The sequence below is a fragment of the Musca autumnalis genome, unplaced genomic scaffold, assembly GCF_047663935.1.
Source record: "Musca autumnalis isolate F117 unplaced genomic scaffold, ASM4766393v1 scaffold_1, whole genome shotgun sequence".
Classification (NCBI taxonomy): domain Eukaryota; kingdom Metazoa; phylum Arthropoda; class Insecta; order Diptera; family Muscidae; genus Musca; species Musca autumnalis.
In genome coordinates, this window is record NW_027411644.1 from 304,839,562 (window position 1) to 304,864,102 (window position 24,541).

The 24,541-nt window shown below is 37.2% G+C and overlaps 1 protein-coding gene across 2 annotated transcripts in view; it reads left to right on the top strand.

Annotated features, from left to right (window-relative positions):
* Nucleotides 1-24,541, top strand: part of LOC141389860 (acyl-CoA Delta-9 desaturase-like) — a 104,516-nt gene that overhangs the window by 45,085 nt on the left and 34,890 nt on the right. The window contains exon 1 of one of the 2 annotated variants that reach the window (XM_073962037.1): nucleotides 18,638-19,053. The exons of the other annotated variant lie outside the window; for it this stretch is intronic. The gene's annotated coding sequence lies outside the window, so the exon portion shown is untranslated. Of the gene's footprint in view, nucleotides 1-18,637; nucleotides 19,054-24,541 lie in introns of those variants that run through there. 2 annotated transcript variants of the gene reach the window in all.

Here is a 24,541-nt window from a genome sequence, read left to right on the forward strand (position 1 = left end):
TAGTCACCAATATTCCGCGTTCTGGAGCAGTGTAGCGTAACATTGTTTATTAACGTGTATTTTACATGTGTTTACTACACAAACGTCAAAACAGAACTGACATTAGGGGCCAATCGCAAAAATTATAGCATTTTCTGATAGGAAGATTACTTTTGCGCTACCTTGTATATAAATAAACTAATTATATATTGTGTGTTTTTATACCCTACACCACTAAGTGGGGAGGGTATTATAAGTTGGTTTTGGCCAAAAAGTTTGTAACGCATCGAAAAAATGGTCGTAGACCCATACTTATATACCAAAATGAATGTCTCGACGAGCTGAGTCGATCTGGCTATGTGTGTCCGTCCGTCCGTCTGGCCGTCTGTCCATCTAAACCTTGTAATCACGCTACAGGTCGCAATTTTGATCGGATTGTCACGAAATTTTGGATGTTGATGGGGGTCCCGGAGGGGAAGAAGCCTATTGATTTTGGTGATGGTCGGATAATATTTAGGGGTCGGAATGGGCAAAAAACTTATGTGGATAAAAAGACAACGTTTTTTTCCAAAGCGAATATATCAGCTTCTATGACAATAAAAGTAGAAAATATCACCTTTCTAATGATGTAAAGCAGGTTCTCGTAGGTGATCAAACAACGAAGATATCACAATAGTCGTAAATAAAACCCAACTTTTCATTTTTGCGATTTTAATTATAATGACGATTATCACAGCTTTGGTTGGGGACTTTCCAAAAGCAAAGCCTGGCTATGAAAGTAGAAGATCCCATCTTTACAACGATGTAAACTAGGTCGGCGTAGGTGACCAGATAACGGAGATTTCGCAATAGTCGGTAATACATCCCATTTTTCCACTTTTTTGGAAATCACGCTACAGGTCGCAATTTTGATCGGATCGTCACGAAATTTTGAGGGTTAATGGGGGTCACACAGATGAAGAAGCCTATTGATTTTGGTGATGGTCGGATAATATTTAGGGGTGGTAATGGGCAAAAAACTTATTTGGAGAAAATGACAACGTTTTTTTCCTAAGCGAATATCTCAGCTCCAATATGGGGTATACCCAAAGCAGAACCTGGCCATGAAAGTAGAAAATACCGCCTTTCTAATGATTTAAAGTAGGTTCTCGTAGGTGATCAAACAACGAATATATCGCAATAGCCGCTAATAGAACCTAACTTTTTATTTTTGCGATTTTAATAATAATGACGAATATCACAGCTTCGGTTGGGGATCTTCCAAAAACAAAGTCCGACTATGAAAGTAGAAAATCCCATCTTTACAGTGATGCAAAGTAGGTTGGCGTAGGTGGCCACATAACGGAGATATCACAATAGTCGGCAATACATCCCATTTTTTCATTTTTTTTTTGTAATCACGCTACAGGTCGCAATTTTGATGGGATCGTCACAAAATTTTGGGTGTTAATGGGGATCCTACAGAGAAAAAAGCCTATTGATTTTGGTGATGGTCGGATAATATTCAGGAGTCGGAATGGGAAAAAACTTATTTGGAGAAAAAGTCAACGTTTTATTTTAAAGCGAATATCTCCGCTTCTAAAAGGGGTATATCAAAAGCAAAACCTGCTAATGAAAGTAGAAAATATCACCTTTGCAACGTAGGTTGTCGTAGGTGGTCAAACAACGAAGATATCGCAATAGCCGCACAACAGAACACAACTTTTTATTTTTGCGATTTTAATAATAATGACGAATATCACAGCTTTGGTTCGGGACCTTCCAAAAGCAAAGTCTGACAATGAAAGTAAAAAATCCCATGATTACAATGATGTAAAGCAGGTTGGCGTAGGTATCCAAATAACGGAGATATCGCAATAGTCGGTGATACATCCATTTTTCCACTTTTTTGGAAATCACGCTACAGGACGCAATTTTAATTGGATATAATAGAAAATATCACCTTTACAACGATGTGAAGTAGGTTGTCATAGGTGGTCAAACAACAGAGATATCGCAATAGTCGGTAATGCATCCCTTTTTCCATTTTTGTGCAATCACACTACGAAATTTTGATCGGATCCTCACGAAATTTTGGGGATTGATGGGGGTCTAACAGAGAAAGAAGCCTATTGATGGTTGGCATACATCCCACTTTTCCATTTTTTATTTGGGTTGTACTGTCGATGCACTTAAATGCGTTTCAAAAAAATTGACCTGTGTTAATGAAGACATTCAGAGCAAAGGCGCTAAGCTATCCCAATTTTAATATGTTGAATTTTATTAGTCAAAAGCTTATGAACGGGGGTAGTGGTGTAGGGTATTACATAGTCGGCCCCGACCCGACTATAGCCTTGGCTCACTTGTTTTTTTTTTTTTCTTTTAATACATTTAATTAAATTTTTGTTTAACAGAAAGTTTGACGTATGTATATAGCAAAATAAATTTAAAAATAGTTTATTACAAATTTAAGTCGGATTGCGTGTTAGAGACAATTTAAAAACCACCATGAGCCCAATTTTTGAGGTTTTTCGAAGTGCGTCTAATTATTTCACTAACAGATCGAATAAAAGAGTTTTTGGAACTAATAGTCCAATATCGACTATCGACGTAGATGGGGGTGGACCACGTGTTGGATGTTTTTCAGCCACAACAGTGAACTGGTAAAAAATGTTCATCGATTGGACCATAAATGAGGATTTTATAGAATTTTTGCTATGGAGACAAAGATCCCCTTTCTGGTGGCCAAGGTTAACACTAGCCGATCGCTATGATTTTTATATCAAATGGAAAAAATGCAGGGGGGTAGGCGTTTCATAAAAAAAAACTTTGTCGTTTCTTGGGCCGCCCTAGTGTCCATTGTGACTCCGGTGACATGTGAGGTGTCGATGAGGTGTCGTGTGATGTGATTGCCCACATTTTGTTTTATATTACAAGATTAAGGAGGAAGAGAAACTATTTAGGTATCGATCTACTTTCTACTGTGTCGAAAGCTTTCGGCAAGTCCAGAGCCTCTAATATGGTTCTTTTGAGTGGTATTTTGCTGTTTAGTCCTTCTGTGATCCTGTGCTCGTGTACCTACCAGCTGTGAAGCCATGTAGGTGATAGGGCAGGCGGAAATTCTCAGTGAAGTACGCCAGAAGAATGGACTCGGGGCATTCACGACTGGTGATAGCAGGCTAATAGGGCGGTAGAAGCTACCCATGTGGGCAGGTTTGTCAGGTTTTGGTATTGGCATTATTTTTCCTGACTTGTGTGTTATTCTAATCATTGTGCAAAATTGAGCAAATGTTTAATTGTTTTGTATCATTTAAATTCAAATAAGGTTACCACTTGTATATCTGAACGTAACCTATCGTTGGGTCCAACTGAAAAATAAAACACTGTAAAAAAACAAAATCTGAAATGGGATTTCCATTAAATGGTCATGACGTACATGAAATGTTCCTCCACATCATCGCGCAGTACATTGGGGCGGAAGTAGTAATAGTAAACGTATACAAAGTTTACACTTTCCACAAAAGACAGACTTTGTATAGGCAAAAAAGACCTCTGACGACGATTCATTGTTGCAATATTATCGCATTTGAATGTATTAGTTGCCGAGCTATATTGTTATTGTTGTCTATTTATATTCCGTTGTAATTGCGCCTCTGTTGTAAGACCCATTAGCACAAAAGTCCAACAGAAATCATATCAGGCATGCTATCGTCGCATAAATAAACTGGATAAATAAGGAGACTTATTCACTTCGTTGATAGCAGCGACAATGATAATGAAATGCCATATAATTTGGCCGCTATTTTTTAGTCACTATTATTGTTGTTGCATTATTTACATTTTATTTTCCCCTTTAGTTTTCGTACAGTATTGCTTACTTTTTTTTTTAAAAAATTAAATATTTTTGTAAGGCAAATTAATGCGGCATTGAACATTAAGCTGACGTAACGTGAGAAGATATTGATTGATCCCCTCAAAGTTTTTTTTATATATGGGGTTATTCTGAACGAAAATTCCCCGTGAGTTTTTCATTTCCTCCCTTAAGTTGAAACGGTGGAAAGACAAAACTTAGTTAAGTTCGGACGGGCCGAACTTTTTATACCCTTCATCATAAAATAGTCTTTATTAAAATGGAATAATTAGAGTTTCCTTTCACAATTTTAGATGGAACAATTTTTCGATCATGGATACCCAAAATGTCAAAATTATCTAATTTAATTTAAACTAGTAAAGAAAAGAGCAAAGTCGGGCGGGGCCGACTACATAATACCCTACACCGATTTCGATATAATTTGGCATATTTATCTATAGACCTAATTCCGTCACACATTCCAAATTTCATCTAAATTGGACAGATATAGGGTGTTTGGTGCATCAAGTAACTCAAATCGGCCGAAAATATATATGGGAGCTATATCTAAATCTGAACTGATTTCGATATAATTTGGCAAATTTATTTATATATCAAATTCCGTCACACGTTCCAAATTTCATATAAATTGGACAGATAGAGGGTGTTTGGTGCATCAAATAGGCCGAAAATATATATGGCAGCTATATCCAAATCTGAACAGATTTTGATATAATTTGTCAAATTTATTTATTGACCTAGTTCCGTCACACATTCCAAATTTCATCTGAATTAGACAGATACAACGTGTTTGGTGCATCACATTCCTCAAACCGGCCGAAAATATACATGGGAGCTATATCCAAATCAGAACCGATTTTAACCAAAAGCAATAGCGTTCTTCCGACGGATAAAAAAATGATCTTCCCCAATATTCAGCCAAATCGGAAAATAAATGCAACATGTACGTTGCGAACGGACGGACATGCATAAATCGACTCAGAAAGTGATTCTATGCATATCCCTAGAAGGAACTATGGGTCTATCTCTTTTCCTTATGCATCTTACATACAAATGCACTAACACATAACACCCCTTACCACAGTGTGGTGTAGGGTATAAAAATGTGTTCAACCAGAAGAGAGGTAAAACCTATATCAAAGTGCACCGCAAGTCCTATCAAAATAGTAAATAGAAAATGTTGTAGCTATGAAAATTCTCTACAAAATTGATCTTTATGGTATACTCGTCGGTTTTACCGTTTTTGAGATATAGAAGTTCAAATTGGGACAATTCAAATTCAATTCAATTCTGTATTGCCCCCTTATAAAACAATGTCATGACTGCAAATTCCCAATTTAAACTTATATATCTAAAAAAATGTTACAACTTAGGATAAGTTACTTAAGTCAGTCTTGTAGAGAATTTTCACAGCTATACGATTTTCTCAGGTCCCATATCGATAAGACTTACCGTATTCAAGCAAAATCGCGAAACCCTAACAAAAAAACCTATAAATGTAAACTGAGCTTCTTTATCTCAAAAATAGTACAGGCTGGGAACAAATGATAAACGTCAATCCTCTAGAGAATTTTCACAGCTACAAAATTTTCTTTAGCTCCATTTCGATTGGACTTGTGGTTTCCAAGCAAAATCGTGAAAACCTAAAAAACACCTAAAAATGTGAATTTTGACCGCGATTTATTTACAAATCCCCACAGCGATTTTTTCTTGCTTTTGGATTTTTCTCATCTATAAACATTGCTGTTTCAGAATTCACAAAATCTTCCCCTGTGTAAGCGGTTTTCATCAAAAGTTAGTTAAGTCGCACCCTTCATGGCATTGTTTTATAAGGGGGCGATACAGTCAGTGCATTGCCCCAATTTGAACTTCTATATCTTAAAAATGGTAAAACCTACGGAAATACCGTAAATGTCAATCTTGTAGAGAATTTTCATAGCTACAACTTTTTTTCTTCAGTCTCATTTTGATGGGACTTGAGGTTTCTTAGCAAAATCGTGAAAACCTAAACAACCCCTAAAAATGTCAACTTAAATCGCGATTTATTTAAAAAGTGCGCCGGCGATTTTTTTTGTTTTTTGATTTTTCTCATCTATAAACATTGTAGATTCAGAATCCGCAAAACCTTCCGAGGTGTGAGCACCTTCCAATTAAAATTGTTTCAAGAGCACAGTGAGTGTCGACATATTTTTAAAATTTTTGGTGGAAACGTTTTATAACCGCAGGGAACCTCAAAAGCCAAATAACGGGTTTGTCCGTCAAACAATGTAGCTAAGACCCTCAAAATACCGAAAATCGGGAGGTATCGTTATATGGGGGCTTTACCAAAACATGGACCCATGTTGACGATTTTTAGCTAAAATCCTCAAAATACCGAAAATCGGGGGCTATACTAAAATACTTTCATATAAAATACTTTCATATAAATACTGTGGGGGCTATACTAAAATACATTCATATATTGACGATTTTTGGTGGAGAAGTTTCGGTACCACTGAGAACCTCAAATGTCAAATTACAAATTGTTCGGTTAAAAATTGTACCTAAAATCTTAAAAAAAACCGAAAATCGGGAGTTTTATATGGGGGCTACACCAAAACATGGACCTATGTTGACGATTTTTGGTGGAGAAGTTTCGGGACCATCGATCGAACAAAAGACGCATATTTTCAAAATTTCAGCGCACTAACTCCATTTTTGTGGATGCTAGTGATTACCACAGACGGACGGAAGGACGGACATGCATAGATCGACTCAGAATTTTACCCTGATCAAGAATATAAATACTTTATAGGGTAGCAAAGGATTATTTCAATGCGTTACAAACGGAAGAACAAACTTAATATACCCTCCATACTATGGTGGAGGGTATAAAAATAAAATTTGTTACTGGTGAATTATGTGCATCCAGATTTTCACTTCATCGAGTCCAAATGATGATATAAATGGAGAAGTCTCTTAGTTAAGTTCCATCCCCTTGGAAGATACCAAGCAACGGTACTGACTGGTTTCAACATCGCAAAGTCCAGGATTTATATGGGTCCTTTTTATACCCTCCACCATAAGATGGGGGTATATTATGTTTGTCATTCCGTTTGTAACTACTCGAAATAATCATTGTAGACCCCATAAACTATATATATTCTTGATCAGCGTGCAATTCAACATCGATATAGCCATGTCCGTCCGTCTGTCTGTCTGTCCGTCTGTGGAAATCACTCTAGCGTTCGAACGGATTGTCGTAGGTTGATGAAATTTTGGGAAAATATGTTATATTTACGTAGGACTTTTGGTATTGAAAGCGGGCTATGTAGGTCCACGCTTTCGTATAGCCCCCATACAAAATGACGCGTGACGCGTCGTCGTTTTAAGGAATTTTTAAGATATTTGGCCCATTTTACCACCGAATTGGTTGTAATTTGGTACTTTGTGTCTCCAGAGGCCAAAAAATATTCCTACCAAAGTTGGGTTATATAGGTCCACGTTTCGGTATAGCACCCATATAAGGCCCCATATAAAGTACGCGTCATTTTTATATATTTTGAATGTAGTAGACCCATTTGACCACAGAATTGGTTGTAATGTGGTATTTTGTGTCTTCAGAGGCCAGAAAACATTCCTACCAAAGTTGGGTTATATAGGTCCACGTTTTGGTATAGTCCCCACATAAGACCCCTTATAAAGTACGCGTCATTTTAATATATTTTGAATGTATTAGACCCATTTGACCAAAGTATCGGTTGTAACTTTGTATTTTGTGTTTCCAGAGGCTAAGAAACATTTCTACCATAAAATGTTTATATAGGTCCACGTGTTGATATATCCCCCCATAATACAATATCTCCCGATTTTCGATATTTTGAACGTTTTAGCCTCATTATCACACCGATATGGCTGAAATTTGGTATTTAGTCTTCTTTAGGCGTATAAAACTTTCCCCCAGAAATTTGTAGGTATAGGTCCACGCCATCATATAGCCCCCATAGAACGGTACCTTCCGAATTTCGGAATTTTTGAAGGTTGTGGCCACATTAATCCACCGAAATGGCTGAAATTTGTGGTGGAGGGTATAAAAAGTTCGGCCCGACCGAACTTAACGCTTTTCTTACTTGTTTTCATCTCAATTGGACACTGACCTCCCTGTGATGTCAATTTGGGAGGTGTTTTTAACACCCGTTAAAAGTTGATGGAGCTATCTATGTGTTTCCAGATGTTCACTTCATTGTATCCAAATGAGGGAATAAGTAGATAATTCTATCAGGTGAGTTCAGACGACGTAAGGGGTGGAATATACCAACGGTATTGACTGGTTTTAACATGGCAAAGACCAGGACTTATCTTGGTTCTTCTTTCATCTCAAGTGGACACTGACTTCCCAGTTAACGCCTGTTAAAGGTAGTAAGCTAACATGTGTGGCGCATTCGCCCATAAGAACGTTAAAAACTTGGGTAGGGCTAGTAGCCCAAACCTCCAAAAAGCAATACCATGAAAATAACCAACCCCTTTAAAATTGACACTGTAAGGACCACCTAGAATGCACATGGAATGTCCGGACTCTCTACAGAGAGTTTGCGCCCTGGCCGATGTACTTGGTAAGTACAAAGCTGATATTATTAACTTACGGGAAGTGCAATGGAATCGGGCAGATGTAAAGATCACAAACGATTACGCACTGCATTATCGCTTCAATGAAAATAAACATGAGCTATGTGAAGGATTTATGGTAAATCGGAGGCTTAAAAACCTGGTATGCAGATCCCCACATAAAAGCAAAGTTCTTTAACATCAGTCTCATCTGCAACCATGTCTCGGCCGAAGAGGTAGATGAACAGACCAAGGATATATTCTATGAGCGCCTAGATTTTAAGCTCAAATTGGGAAAGAACATATTTTTGGTGCTACGGTCGGTAAGTTCAGCCTTCAACAACGGAATGAGACTGATCGATTTTGCAGAAGCAAAAACATGGTAGGTTCCAATACCTCGACATACACAAGCCCAGGGGATATCCCATCCCCAGGTGGGAAAACAAGAAACCACATCGGTCATGTAGTGATAGACGGAAGGCACTTTTCCAGTGTGATAGATAGCCGATCGATTCGAGGAGCGAATACCTTGGCTCCTACAAGGAAATGGTCCGATTTTTTCGGAGCCAAATTATGCACAGGCCTTAATGTTGCGGCTAAAGTGCGATCAACCACAGGACGGAAGCTCGATGACGAGAAGCCGTAAACACAACAGATAGCAAAAGCCTACTCCGCTCAACTAACTCCTCACATGCTGGAAGATGGCACTTCTTGTCCCGATAATGTAGAAGGCGAAGAATAGCCCACTCTCTTCAAACTGCCGCAAAATATATATTTGTGTACCAAAAACCCAACACCTAAATCTCTATGGTACGATCAGAAGCATCGTAAGACTACGCAGCATGCAGAACAACCCTGCATTCAGTATCAACACGAAGCGCCAAGGAATAATATCGGGAGAAGAAAATAGATGAGAAGCGTATTTTGAGCAGAAAAAAGAAAGATTAAGCAATGGTGAGCGTAAGAAGAAATTTTTACCAGAGTGTTAAACACCACGGTGCAGACACATCTCCTGCAAAGATAATGAAGGCAACCTTGTCACTGATACAGACAGCGTATTGAAGATCTGGAAGGAGCATTTCATCAAGTTTTTGGTATCGAATATGGGCGCCGATGAAGATACCCCAGAACCAATCCCAAATGACGGCATTTAGTGCTTACCACCTAGTCAAAGCGATGTGGTGAGCGACGTGAACAAGCTGTCCAATATGATCCCTAGAACCTTGGGGTAGCTGGTGGTCGGAATTTTGCTACCGTCGATTATGACATTCAAATTAGTGTGGTGATCAGAGTGACCGCAGATTTAGTGGCGAATATCTGCATATTCTTTGTGTGGAAAAAGGTTGTAAGATCAGTCAAACAGGCGTTCAGCCATTCACAAATGATATCAGTTAAGTAACCTGATGTCAAGATCGTACAATCATCTGCATACGTTACGATCTCAATGCCGTCTGGAGAGGGGATGGAATACGGGAGAGGTAGAGATTCAACAGTTCCTGATATATCACCCCACAATGGGGTACTCCCTGTTTTATCTATGGTGCTTGGCTTTCTTGTTCCTGAATTCCACATAACTGGCGTCCTTGGACGGAGGTTAGTCTTTTTTTCATAAGTCGAACGCCACAATCACTGTTCTATCACACGGCTTACTCTGGTTGAGTCCTGGAATGATATGTGTGGAGTTGGTGGGCAGCGATGATGTCGTGCTGTGCGGCTTATGGAACCCATGTTGATGATCAGCCACTGGATATCTATTTCTGACGCTGGGGAGGACTAAACCCTCAAGGGTTTGTGCTACGGGCGCACGATTTAACTTTGATGACGACCTTTTCTGGCTTCAGTAACGGAACTAACTTGCCCATTTTCCAGACTTCGGGAACGATGTGGGTGGCTAGCGACAAGTTGAGAACTTTGCATTAGCATGGAGATTTCATCCGAGCCCAACGCTTTGGATGATTTAGCGTTCCTGATGACATTCGCAACATCATCCTCAGCAGGAAGAGATCTAATGCAACGTAGTACTTTTCATTTCGCCCTGTCACTCCCGGGATGCTCGACAAACTGTCGATAAAAATAACTTACGCACCTCTTCGCATCCGTCAGCGTAACGTAGCCAAACTTGACTGAGGTCCTGTCTTCCATCTTTCTAGGGTTCGCGAGTGACTTAACCGTTGCCAACAATTCACTATATTCCGGCTCCAATGTTGCAGCTTTACAGATGATTTAGCCGCTTGTTCCGCTTATGCTCATCAACGGACCTCTTAACTTCCAGTGTCAGCTCCCAGACTCTGGGGTCACTGGGGTTGGCTCGACGAAGCTTATCGGCTATTCGACCAGCGGGCATATGGCGTGCGGCTGCAGCAGTGATGTCTCGGAACGTCCTTTCCGCTTCTCGAAGCGGTGACTAGTGAACTCTCTGAAAGACGACCAATCGGTTTTCCCATAATTGATAAAAGTGCGGCGTTAAGAGGTGATGAAATCGGGCGGTCTGCTAATGGAGACAATTATGGGGAGATGGACTGATCCAAGAGAAATTACGGGTTGCCACGTGACGTTATTTATCAGACCAGGTGACACGATGGTTATGTCTGGCACAGATTAACACTCTCCTCTAATTGTGGCAGGGGCGTCCTCATTGACCGTGCAAAACGAAGAGCTGTCAACCTACTCAGCCAGAACTCGTCCTCTGTTGACCCTTCACCGTGTTTTTTGATGAAGTGAAAAAGGCGTTGTGATCGAAAGAATTGAACCTTTCATGGAGCGTTGAGTCAAGTCAACATCGCTCCTGGTTTGGTCTTTAGGAGAGGCTATGGGTGTCGGTTTTGGCATTGAACTTCGACTTGGCCTCTTCGATCATCGATCTGAGAGGGACCTTTTAAAGTCAGAATTTCTCTTGAGCATCGACCTACGGTACCCCCTCTTTTCCGTAGCCAACCAATTTGCAGAGTTAGTTGAGGCGATGGGAACATTTTCAGCCAAAATGTTGGCCTCAGTAGAGACAGGACCTCGAAAGGTTAGTTCTATAGGCTTTGACCTATGGACGGTCCTTCTGTGTGTTCGAAAGTCCTGGTCTCAAGGAATTTGCTGTTTCAATTGAGAACAAGGTCAGTTTATAGACGACAAAAGCCACTGGAATGACTGTGGCATCGAGGTCGTTATCGCATAAACTGTCCACGGCCCCAGCATAAGCAATACCCTGGCTGAGACTCAGGGCCACCCTCTGCTCCAAAGGAGCTAGAAGCTGAATCTTTCATTTAGCTAGACTATCTTTGACAACTTTTAAATTTGGTGTTCTTTGTCCTTGACCGTCCCCTCCCGGAAGTCTAATATAATAGGCTATCAATAATTGAGTTTGAATTAATAAACCCAAATTGGCAATACTTTTTTGAAACACAAATTGGCAATACTTCTTTAAACCCAAAATTGGCAATACTTCTTTAAAACCCAACTTGGCAATACTTCTTTAAAACCCAAATTGGCAATACTTCTTTAAAACCCAAATTGGCAATACTTCTTTAAAACCCAAATTGGAAATACTTCTTTAAAACCCAAATTGGCAATACTTCTTTAAAACCCAATCTGGCAATACTTCTTTAAAACCCAAATTGGCAATACTTCTTTAAAACCCAAATTGGCAATACTTCTTTAAAACCCAAATTGGTAATACTTCTTTAAGACTCAAGTTGGTAATACTTTTTTAAAACCCAAATTGGCAATACTTCTTTAAAACCCAAGTTGGAAATACTTCTTTAAACCCCAAATTGGCAATAATTCTTCTAGTCCTGTTTTTCGAAGACGGTACTCCCTCTTTTTCTTACGAGTAGCAAACCGGTTCACAAAGTTAGTTGAGGTGATGGGAAATTTTTTGGCCAAAATGTTGGTCTCAGTGGCGCCCTGCATCGGATGGCTAGTTCTATGGGCTTCGACTTCTGGACTGTCCTTTTCAGGGGTGCCAAGTTGGTGGTGTTTTCCCGCTACTTGTGGTGATTTTTGACGTACAAAAACCACTGTTTATGCAGGAATGTCAACTGCTTTAAGGTAAAAATCGGTATGGTGCGTATGTGGCTGTAGCGATTTTTACCTCGGAACAGTTGCCATCCCTGGTCCTTTTGTGTGTTCGACGGTCAAGGAATTAGCTGTTTCCATTAAGGCCGAGGTCAATTTATCGTCGACTACAGTCGCTGGAACGACTGTAGAATCGAGGTCGCCATCGCATACCGGGCCACCGTTTGCTCCAGAGGAGATAGAGGCCGACTGCTTTGTTCAGCTAGACTAGACTATTTTTGACAAATAAATTGGGTGCCCCTTGTCCGTTCGCTTCCGGTACTATTGTCCCGTCAATCGTAGGCTGCGTTTCTTTAATCCAGGTTTTTCCGAGACCATTATTTTTGGCCATTGCAGAAATGTTGTCATCATTGGGTTTTGGGATTTTCGTTGACTAAAAGCTTTTATCAGTCAGATCCTTCCGTCATTCAGTTTCTGGGGGAAATGGAGGTCCACCATGGTATAGGATATTCTTCGTTGAGACGCCCACATATCAAAGAGGCTACGTTCTAATACATTTGGTACCCCAACTGCAAACCTTGGAACACCGATAGGAACGCGTTCGCCTAACTGCAAACCTTGGAACACCGATAGGCACGAGTTCGCCTAACACGCTGGCATTAGGGGATCTCTAATAATTATAACAATTACGAATATAATGAGGAAGTTATACATATCCGCTAATAATCTGGACTTTACGTTTAAAAATGAATTTTTAATAAATTCATTGTTTTGTAATAATTATGGGCACTTCAGTAATCAATCCTAAATAAGCAATTTGTTTAATCAAATGCCCATAAATAACCACTTAAACAAATTACTTTCACGTTTAATATGTAATCTTTAAGTAAATTTAAGGTAATTTAATGCTCATTAAACTATTTACAGCAGCAAAGTCCCCTCTTGATATTTATTGAATTATTACAGGGCCAGGGCAGACTGCTTGCTACTGCCGGCAAAAATTAAACCGTGGCGCACGCATTGATAGTCGCCATTGTCAACAACAACCGCTACGACTACTTATTGGTAAATAAAAACAAAAATATTCCGACACGTAATAATTCACTCACACTCGCGCACATGTCAAATTGTTTACAAAAATATTGATGTATTCTGCCGATGATGATGAGGACTGGAGATAACACCTCCACCCAACATTGCCTTCTTCAAAACATTCGATATTCTTAGTTCATTGCAAAAAAAAAAAAAAAAATATTCTAGCCTCTGTAGCGGTCAAATTGTATTATGTCGTGATTAGGATGATGATGACGGCTTTAAATTTTAGTTCCAATTCAGTTTGGTTTGTCTAGAGAAAGAAAATAACAAGTGCCGCTTTTGTTATTATTTGAGATTATTTCACAATGTGTGCAAATAACACTGCTGGCCATTAGAATAAGTCCAAATGTTAAAAATCCTAGAGATTGTGTGACTAATCCATACGAAGTCCAATGATAATAAATGTTATTGACATTTGTTTTGTGAAATATTAAATATTACGCAATACTTGTCATTGCATTGGTCATGCAATTTTGCTCCTATTTTTTTTTTTGAAATCTCGAATTTTCGATTTCCAAGGGTAAATAAAAAGTTTTCAGAAAAACGGTGATTCGTTAGATAACCAGAACTGTATAGCTGATTAGAATAGCTGTCATCATTAATCACAAAAGTTTTCCACTTTCGACATAATAATCCACAAACGAAGATATTTATCCACAAATGTGGATAATTTATTTATACACAAACGTGGATAATTTATTTATCGAAAAATGTGGCTAATTTATTTATCAAAAAAATTTTTGAATAATTTATTTATCCACAAATGTCGATAATGTATATATCCCCAAGCGCGGATAATTAATTTAATTAATTTTATTTATACACAACCGTGGGTAATTAATTTATTTATCCACAAACGTGGATAATTTCTTTATCAACAAACGTGGATAATTTATTTAATTTATTTATTTATCCAAAACGTGAATAATCTATTTTATTAATTTATACATATATCATGGATAATTTATTTAACAGCAAACGTGAATAATTTATTTATTTATCCACCAACGTGGATAATCTATTTAATTAATTTGTTTATCCACAAACGGGAATAATTAATGTAATTAATTTATTTATCCACAAACGTGGATAATTTATTTATCCACAAACGTGGATAATTTATTTATCCACAAACGTGGATAATTTATTTATTTATCCATAAACGTGGATAATTTATTTATTTATCCACAAACGTGGATAATTTATTTATTTATCCACAAACGTGGAAAATTTATTTATTTATCCACAAACGTGGATAATTTATTTATCCACAAACGTGGATAATGTATTTATCCACAAATGTGGATAATTTATTTATTCGCAAGCGTGGATAATTTATTTATCCGCAAGCGTGGATAATTTATTTATCCACAAGCGTGGATAATTTATTTATCCACAAGCGTGGATAATTTATTTATCCACAAGCGTGGATAATTTATTTATCCACAAGCGTGGATAATTTAGTTATCCATAAACGTGGATATTTTATTTATCCACAAACGTGGATAATTTATTTATTTATCCACAAACGTGGATAATTTATTTATTTATCCACAAACGTGGATAATTTATTTATCCACAAACGTGGATAATTTATTTATCCACAAACGTGGATAATTTATTTATCCACAAACGTGGATAATTTATTTATCCACAAACGTGGATAATTTATTTATCCACAAACGTAGATAATTTATTTATCCACAAACGTGGATAATTTATTTATCCACAAACGTGGATAATTTATTTATCCACAAACGTGGATAATTTATTAACCCACAAACGTGGATAATTTATTTATTTAATTTCATTATCCACAAACGTGGATAATTTATTTATCCACAAACGTGGATAATTTATTTATCCAAAAACGTGGATAATTTATTTATCCACAAACGTAGATAATTTATTTATCCACAAACGTGGATAATTTATTTATCCACAAACGTGGATAATTTATTTATCCACAAACGTGGATAATTTATTTATCCACAAACGTGGATAATTTATTTATCCACAAACGTGGATAATTTATTAATCCACAAACGTGGATAATTTATTTATCCACAAACGTGGATAATTTATTAATTCACAAACGTGGATAATTTATTAATTCACAAACGTGGATAATTTAATTATCCACAAACGTTGATTATTTATTTATCCACAAACGTGGATAATTTATTTATCCACAAACGTGGATAATTTATTTATCCACAAGCGTGGATAATTTATTTATCCACCAACGTGGATAGCTTATTTATCCACAAGCGTGGATAATTTATTTATCAACAAACGTGAATAATTTATTTAATTTATTTATTTATCCTCAAACTTGGATAATCTATTTAATTAATTTATATATCGTGGATAATTTATTTAACAACAAACGTGGATAATTTATTCATTAATTATATAAATTATCCACCGTGGATAATTTATTTAAATTATTTATTTATCCACAACCGTGGATAATTTATTTATTCACAAACGTGAATTATTTATTTAATTTATTTGGTTATCCACAAACGTGAATAATCTATTTTCCACAAAAGTGGATACTTTATTTAATCATTTATTTGTCCACAAACGTGGATAATTTATTTATATACAAATAAAAAATTCATTTAATTAATTTATTTATCCACAAACGTGGGCAGTTTATTTATCCACAAACGTGGACAATTTATTTATACACAAATGTGGATAATTTATCAAAAAACGTGAATAATTTATTTAATTAATGTATTTATCCACAAACGTGGATAATTTATTTATCCACAAACGGGGATAATTTATCCGCAAACGTGGATAATTTATTTATCCACAAACGTGGACAGTTTATTTATCCACAAACGTGAATAATTTATTTAATTAATTTGTTTATCCACAAACGTGGATAATTTATGTAATTAATTTATTTATCCACAAACGTGGATAATTTATTTATCCACAAACGGGGATAATTTATCCGCAAACGTGGATAATTTATTTATCCACAAACGTGGATAATTTATTTATCCACAAACGGGGATAATTTATCCACAAACGTGGATAATTTATTTATCCACAAACGTGGATAATTTATTTATCCACAAACGGGGATAATTTATTTATCCACAAACGTGGATAATTTATTTATCCACAAACGTGGATAATTTATTTATCCACAAACGTGGATAATTTATTTATCCACAAACGTTGATAATTTATTTATCCACAAACGTGGGTAATTTATTTATCCACAAACGTGGATAATTTATTTATCCACAAACGTGTATAATTTATTTATCCACAAACGTGTATAATTTATTTATCCACAAACGTGGATAATTTATTTATCCACAAACGTGGATAATTTATTTATCCACAAACGTGGATAATTTATTTATCCACAAACGTGGATAATTTATTTATCCACAAACGTGTATAATTTACTTATCCACAAACGTGTATAATTTATTTATCCACAAACGGGCATAATTTATCCGCAAACGTGGATAATTTATTTATCCACAAACGTGGATAATTTATTTATCCACAAACGGGCATAATTTATCCGCAAACGTGGATAATTTATTTATCAACAAACGTGAATAATTTATTTATTTATCCACAAGCGTGGATAATTTATTTATCAACAAACGTGAATAATTTATTTATTTATCCACAAGCGTGGATAATTTATTTATCCACAAACGTGGACAGTTTATTTATCCACAAACGTGGATAATTTATTTAATTAATTTATGTATCCACAAACGTGGGTAATTTATTTATCCACAAACGTGGATAATTTATTTATCCACAAACGTGGATAATTTATTTATCCACAAACGTGGATAATTTATTCATCCACAAACGTGGATAATTTATTCATCCACAAACGTGGATAATTTATTCATCCACAAACGTGGATAATTTATTCATCCACAAACGTGGATAATTTATTTATCCACAAACGTGGATAATTTATTTATCCACCAACGTGGATAACTTATTTATCCACAAGCGTGGATAATTTATTTATCAACAAACGTGAATAATTTATTTATTTATCCACAAGCGTGGATAATTTATTTATCCACAAACGTGGACAGTTTATCCACAAACGTGGATAATTTATTTAATTAATTTATGTATCCACAAACGTGGATAATTTATTAATCCACAAACGTGGATAATTTATTAATCCACTAACGTGGATAATTTATTCATCCACAAACGTGGATAATTTATTCCTCCACAAACGTGGATAATTTATTTATCCACAAACGTGGATAATTTATTTATCCACAAACGTGGATAATTTATTCATCCACAAACGTGGATAATTTATTCATCCACAAACGTGGATAATTTATTCCTCCACAAACGTGGATAATTTATTTATCCACAAACGTGGATAATTTATTTATCCACAAACGTGGATAATTTATTCATCCACAAACGTGGATAATTTATTTATCCACAAACGTGGATAATTTATTTATCCACAAACGTGGATAATTTATTTATCCACAAACGTGGATAATTTATTTATCCACAAACGTGGATAATTTATTTATCCACAAACGTGGATAATTTATTTATCCACAAACGTGGATAATTTATTTATCCACAAACGTGGATAATTTATTTATCCACAAACGTGGATAATTTATTTATCCACAAACGTGGATAATTTATTTATCCACAAACGTGGATAATTTATTTATCCACAAACGTGGATAATTTATTTATCCACAAACGTGGATATTTTTTTATCCACAAACGTGGATATTTTTTTATCCACAAACGTGGATATTTTTTTATCCACAAACGTGGATATTTTTTTATCCACAAACGTGGATATTTTTTTATCCACAAACGTGGATATTTTTTTATCCACAAACGAACGTGGATATTTTTTTATCCACAAACGAACGTGGATAATTTATTTAAATACAAATGTGGATAATAATTTTTTATAGAGTGTACAGCAACTCCTATAAAATTCCAGAACTTTGAGTAATCCCCATACTTAATAAACCCCTTATTTGCCATCTTCTATTTAGTGCTATTTTTTAAGTGATCGACAGTGTTTGATAGAACAAACGATAACGTTTGCTCATTTTGTTGACTGCTACAACTTGCTCATCGATATTTTCACCAACTGCGATTATCATCATCGCCAACTATCAGCAGCGTCGTTGTGTGGTTCGTTGCTGCGTTCTCTGCTTGTCATAAATGCAAAAGCACAACAAACGCAAAGAAAAACAAAGCGTTTGTTCTGCTTCTACTATTAAGCAGCAAACAAAATTTTGCTAACACCAGTTTAAATTCAACAACCGGAAAGTGAAGTCAAATAAAATACGAAGGACGGTAAAAAAAGAAATAAAAAGGATTTGCCACTCTCTTCAAACGAAGAAAAATTCTTTGGATATAAAATTTTACAAAATCAAACGTCAAACGAAGAAAACTGAAATCGAACATAAAGTGTTTATGAAAATCTTATTTTAAGTAACGAAAACTGGAAAAAAGTCGAGTGCCAAATAAAGGTTAGTAAATTTTGAAAGAGGATTGAAAACAAAAAAAAACAAGTTTATGGACTTCTGAAGTAATTTTTAATTAAGAACTGTGTGAACTGTTGTATTGTGTGAAATCCTTGAACTAAAAAGTGCCACTAACCAAGGTTGCTGAAGGACACTATACGACGTAGTATACATATGTGCAGAGTGGCGTGGCAGTGGTGTAATAAAATATCCAGTTTCATTGTTGTTATTGTTGTATGGTATTTCCTAAAGAGGTTTTCCATTATTTCTAACGTACATACATATGTAATTGAATTTGCTGTTGTTGCTATTTTTACATTTTCCATTGCCCAACTGGCTGCAACCGCTATTAGCTGGCTCGCGGGCTGGGGTTGGCTGGCAATGATTGAATGACAATTAGAAATATTCCATTCACAAGATTCTTTCGTCGCCGTATCTACCTATCTGACTTTATTGGCTGCTGTTTGGTTGTGGGTTAGTTGTCTGTCTGATTGTGGAAAACTTAAATTGCGCCATAACTACAAATGCTGCTGATCGCAACATTAGATTAAGCTGGAAATAATGATGTGATTTATTTTGTTGCTAATCTAAAGAAATTCGTTTAATACAATCAAGGGCAACATTTTGAAACTGTCAAGACAATTTGAGAAAATTAAAAAAAAAATATTAGGTTGAAAAATTGCAAATTAAAAAAAGTACAAGTCGGCTTTGCCGACAGGGATATACCCTCAGCATGTGTGAATTGACCTTTCATCTTTTGACCATATCGAATGGATTACCGGATACGCAACCAAAATCCTTTTCACCAATAATTATTGTGGGCGTATGAAATTTTCGACAAAAATATATATTTTGATTAACACGTTCGCGGACACCCAATTTTTTCAGAAGTTAGTTTTTTTGTATTTATTAAATAATTATTAGTCCTATTACAATTTTTTATTTATTTTATTATGAATATTGATAAAATTAATAGTACTATATACTTTAATCGCAAAAACGTACGATTGTATAGAAGTAAATGACAAAAAATTGACTTTGCAAATGAATGCTATAGCATTCACGTCCGCGAACGTGTTAAAGTCTACAAGTGATGCGGAGCTGGAACCTGAAGCAATGGATCGACATGGTCTTATTTTGGGAGTCATTACTTTTCGACAGATATCGCGCACACCGATCATTTCACTTGGCAAGGCATAGCTTAGTGTTCTATGTCAGGAATCGTGGAATTGCCGACGAAAAACATAATGTGGCTGTAAACAGAATCACATCGGTATACATTTCCAAAGGATCTTCGGACCCTAAACTGAACTTTAACAAAAATGCTAAACTTTTGTAGGGAAGGTGCTCTAAGGAGAAGACGGATATGGACCATTTTCGAATTTAAACTAATTTTGGACAAAATATTAGAAGATCCAAAGTTTGGACAGAATCGGTTGCTCCATATTAGTGAAATTTTTTGCACTTTTGAAGAGGAGATGCCGAAGGTGTGGACCGATATGGCCCTTCTTCGAACTTAAAAAAGTTTGGAAAAATATTACAAAGTTCAAATTTTGGACTGAATCGGCTGATCCTTTCGAGAGATATACCATCAGCCTGTGTGGATTGAAATAGGTTTTTTTTTGCAAAAAAAAACAAGAAGCAAAAAAACTTATGTATTTAGGGGGCTTTTCAAAATTTTGGGCTTATGAACCGACACAAATATGGATAGGATTAAAGCTTAAAAATTTGACGGGAATACCGGTAAATAGGGAGGTACCGGAAGTAGTGGACCTATAGGCACCACCTTCGAATTCCATCTAATATTCGAAGAAAAATTAAGATATCCAAAGTGTAGACGAACGCAGTATTCGAGCTCTCCAGCCACTACCTATTGTGCCATAGAGCTTTTTTACAACTTTCGGACTGTTTTCTTAAGAAGTATAGACTTGCCCCTGCAAAATCTTTTACTGTCGCAATTGAGGCAGCAAATGCAAGTTGCTTCAACAAAAATCCAAGTGATTCGAGAGCAGGTCTTAAAGTGAACTTATCCGATGTTTTGTGTGGGAGGTACCCGAAGGAGTGCACAAATATAGTCCATATTCGAACGTGATCTATACCTGCTAGATATATTAGGACGTGTAAAGTATGAACCAAATCGGTCACTCCCTTCAAGAGGTATCGTGCGCACAATGTTTCAAAACATTTTTGAAGTTTTGTGGGGGAGGTACCTGAAGGAGTGGACTAATATGGCTTATCTTCGAACCTAAACTAAGTTTGGACAAAATATTACAAAAGCCAAATTTTGGACAGAATCGGCAGATCCGTTCGAGAGTTGTACTGCCTTCCAACCACTACACACGGTGCTATAGAGGTTTCTTGCAACTTTCAGGTTTTTTTTTCTCAGGAAATATGGACTTGCCCGTAATGAAACTTGTACCGTCGTATGAAGGGCAGTGTTTACAAGTTGTTACAACAAAAATTAAAGCGATTCGAGAGCAGGTCCTAATCTGAACTTTTCCGAAATTTTGTGTGGGAGGTATCCGAAGGCGTGGAGCGATTGAGTCCATATTGGAACCTCATCTAAGTTTGGTAGAAATTTCACGATGTGGACCAAATCGAATTCTCCCTTCAAGAGTTATCGTGCGCACAAATTTTCCGAACATTTTCGAACTTTTGTGGGGGAGGTACCGGAAGGAGTGGACCGATATAACCCATCTTCGAACTTAAACTAAGTTTGGACAAAATATTACGAAACCCAAGTTTGGACCGAATCAGTTAATCCGTTCGAGAGTTATCGTACGCTCCAGCCTGACATACAGACGGATATGGCAAATTGTCTGAAACGGACTTCGTCCAAAAATACTTGGGGTCTAAAACCATTATTTCGATGAGGTACATTTTGCCCGTATGAAAGTGTACATACCCTCGTTAGCATAAATGCTGAGGGTATAAAAATCAAAGCAATTCTTACACTGAACTTTTCCCGTCATTCTGGTGTAGCAGGTACACGAAGGAGTGGACCGATAGAGTCCATATTGGAACCTCATCTATGATTGGTAGAAATTTAAGGATGTGCAAAGTATGGATCAACTCGATTACTGTCTTTGAGAGTTATTATGCGCAACATTTTAGCGAACAGTTTCGACCTTTTGTGGGGCAGATTCCCGAAAGAGTGGACCGATATGATCCATCTTCTAACTTAAACTATATTTGGACAAAATATTACGAAGGCAAAATTTTGGACCATAAAGGTTGAACCATTCGAGAGCTATCATGTGCTCCTGCCACTACACATGGTGCCCGTAGGACTTTTTTTACAGCTTTCGGGGCAGGAAATATGGACTTGCATCTGAGGAGGACAAACGAAACGAATTCGAGAGTTGGTATTAAACTGTACTTGTTTGAAAACATTTTAAAATTTTGTGTGGGAGGTACCGTACAGTGGACTGATATAGTCTATATTCGAACCTGATCTATGTCTGGTAGAAATATTACGCTGTGCAAAGTATCGACCACATCGGTTTCTCCCTTCGAGAGTTTCCATGTGGTGGTATCAAAATCTTCAGCGCGGAACAATTTACTACTGAATCAAATATTGTGCATAATTGAATAAAATTTCCAGGTTTCAGGCATCAAAATAAACGCAAGAGGAGCTAGGATGGCGCGAGAGCTCCATCGGGCATTGCAGATGTTTCAGATCTGCTTAAACTTTTCATAAGGAATCTCACCCCTCGCAGAGAAATGACGGAAACGAAACTGAGATTTGCTTTCAGTTGAGCATAATTGCTTATCAAATCCTGCACAAAGAGGTACTCCATGTTTGGTGATTTAGTCGATCCATGGAGCTCTTCTTCCATGAATCTTCCACAACAACGCAGCCTGAACTTTATCTTCGGACATTTGCTGCTTGTAAACTACAGCTCTTACATTAGCTGGTTGTTGTTGTAGTTGCCGTAACGCTTTCGGTTTCGGGTCAATCCGATACAAAGAACCCTCTATCGTGGGATTATCGGCATTAGCTGATATTCACACTTTTTGTATCGACAACAATCATTACAATCGTTCCCCACAGGTTGAACTTGCTCTGGGCCTACCTGCAAATCTAGGAATGTGGCTGTTTCGTTGGGATATAACCACAAATATACTGGAGTTAATTAAAAAGGCTTGGTGGGGAAATTGCAAAGGTGCAGTGTGTGTTGTGGGCAGATATTTTACATGGTGTTATCAATCATTTCCCTATAGGAATTTAGACGGCTGCATTATCCCGACCGTAATTGAGCCAAAACTACTCTGGTTTGTCGTGGCAGCTGACGCTCCTCAGCTGGGGGATTTACACGTTAGACAACGCGGCCTGAACTTCATCTTCGAACATTTCCTGCTTTCGAACTACAATGCCTTACATTATCTGGTTGTTGTTGTAACTGCATAAGTTTGATGCTGAGTTGGCAGCTTTGTCGTGGCAGCTGACGCTCCTCAGCTGCGATAGATGAGGGATGTTCTCCGAGGACCGAATTTACACGATAGTTTTTTTTTCTATTCAATCCAGTTTGATAGGGTTGCTGATCTAGGGGTTCTCTCTGGTAACGTTGGACCTCTCTTTCTATATCATGCAGATCCTTCCTAGCATGTCTGGGTGGAGGGATCCTATCCACTGTATGGTGATTAGGATATCTCTCACGTTAACACCACAGCAAGTACTACAATGAGAGCATATCGTCTCCTTATGCAGATGGTCCATTGAAGACATGAGGAGGCACCTGTTGTGCATTTCTCAGGACGGCATTATGACAGATTTGAATATTTTCCATTGCGTTGCACTTATATTTGCGGACCAAACTCGCGCCGCATAGCTTACCACAGACCCGACCTATCGCGTTATATGTGGTCAACATGGCTTCTTTATCTGCACCCCAAATGCTGCCAGCTAGGGCCTTGTTCCAACATCTCAGCTGTCGCAGATATCAGTGGCATGCGAGGACGATGTGAATATGCAATCGAATGTGACTCCCTAAATCTTGAGGTAGTTAATGGTCGAAATTCTGCTACCATGGATCATGGCAGTCAACTCAGAGTGACCTTAGATTCAGTGTGGGATATTTGCATATTACTAGCTTGAAAAAAGATGGTAAGATCCGTCACAAATGAAATCAGGGAAGGTCACACCAAGGTACGCATATGTTACGATCTCAATTCCGTCTAAATTCCCTGTTTCATTCTATGGGGCTAAGACTACTTGTTCCTGAATTCCGCACATATAGGGGGTTATCATGAACGGCAATTCCCCGTGAATTTTTTCACTTTCTCCCTTAAGTTGCAACGGCGGAAAAACAAAACTCACGGGGAAATTTCATTCATGATAACCCCCATAATTGATTATCCACCATGGCCTGAGAGTAGTCAGCTCAATGTCTACGCGTGGAGTGCTCGACAGTATCAAAGGCTTTTGATAAGACGTGCCGCCACCATCACTGTCCTATCACACGGCTTGCTCTGGTTGAGTCCTCGACTAATG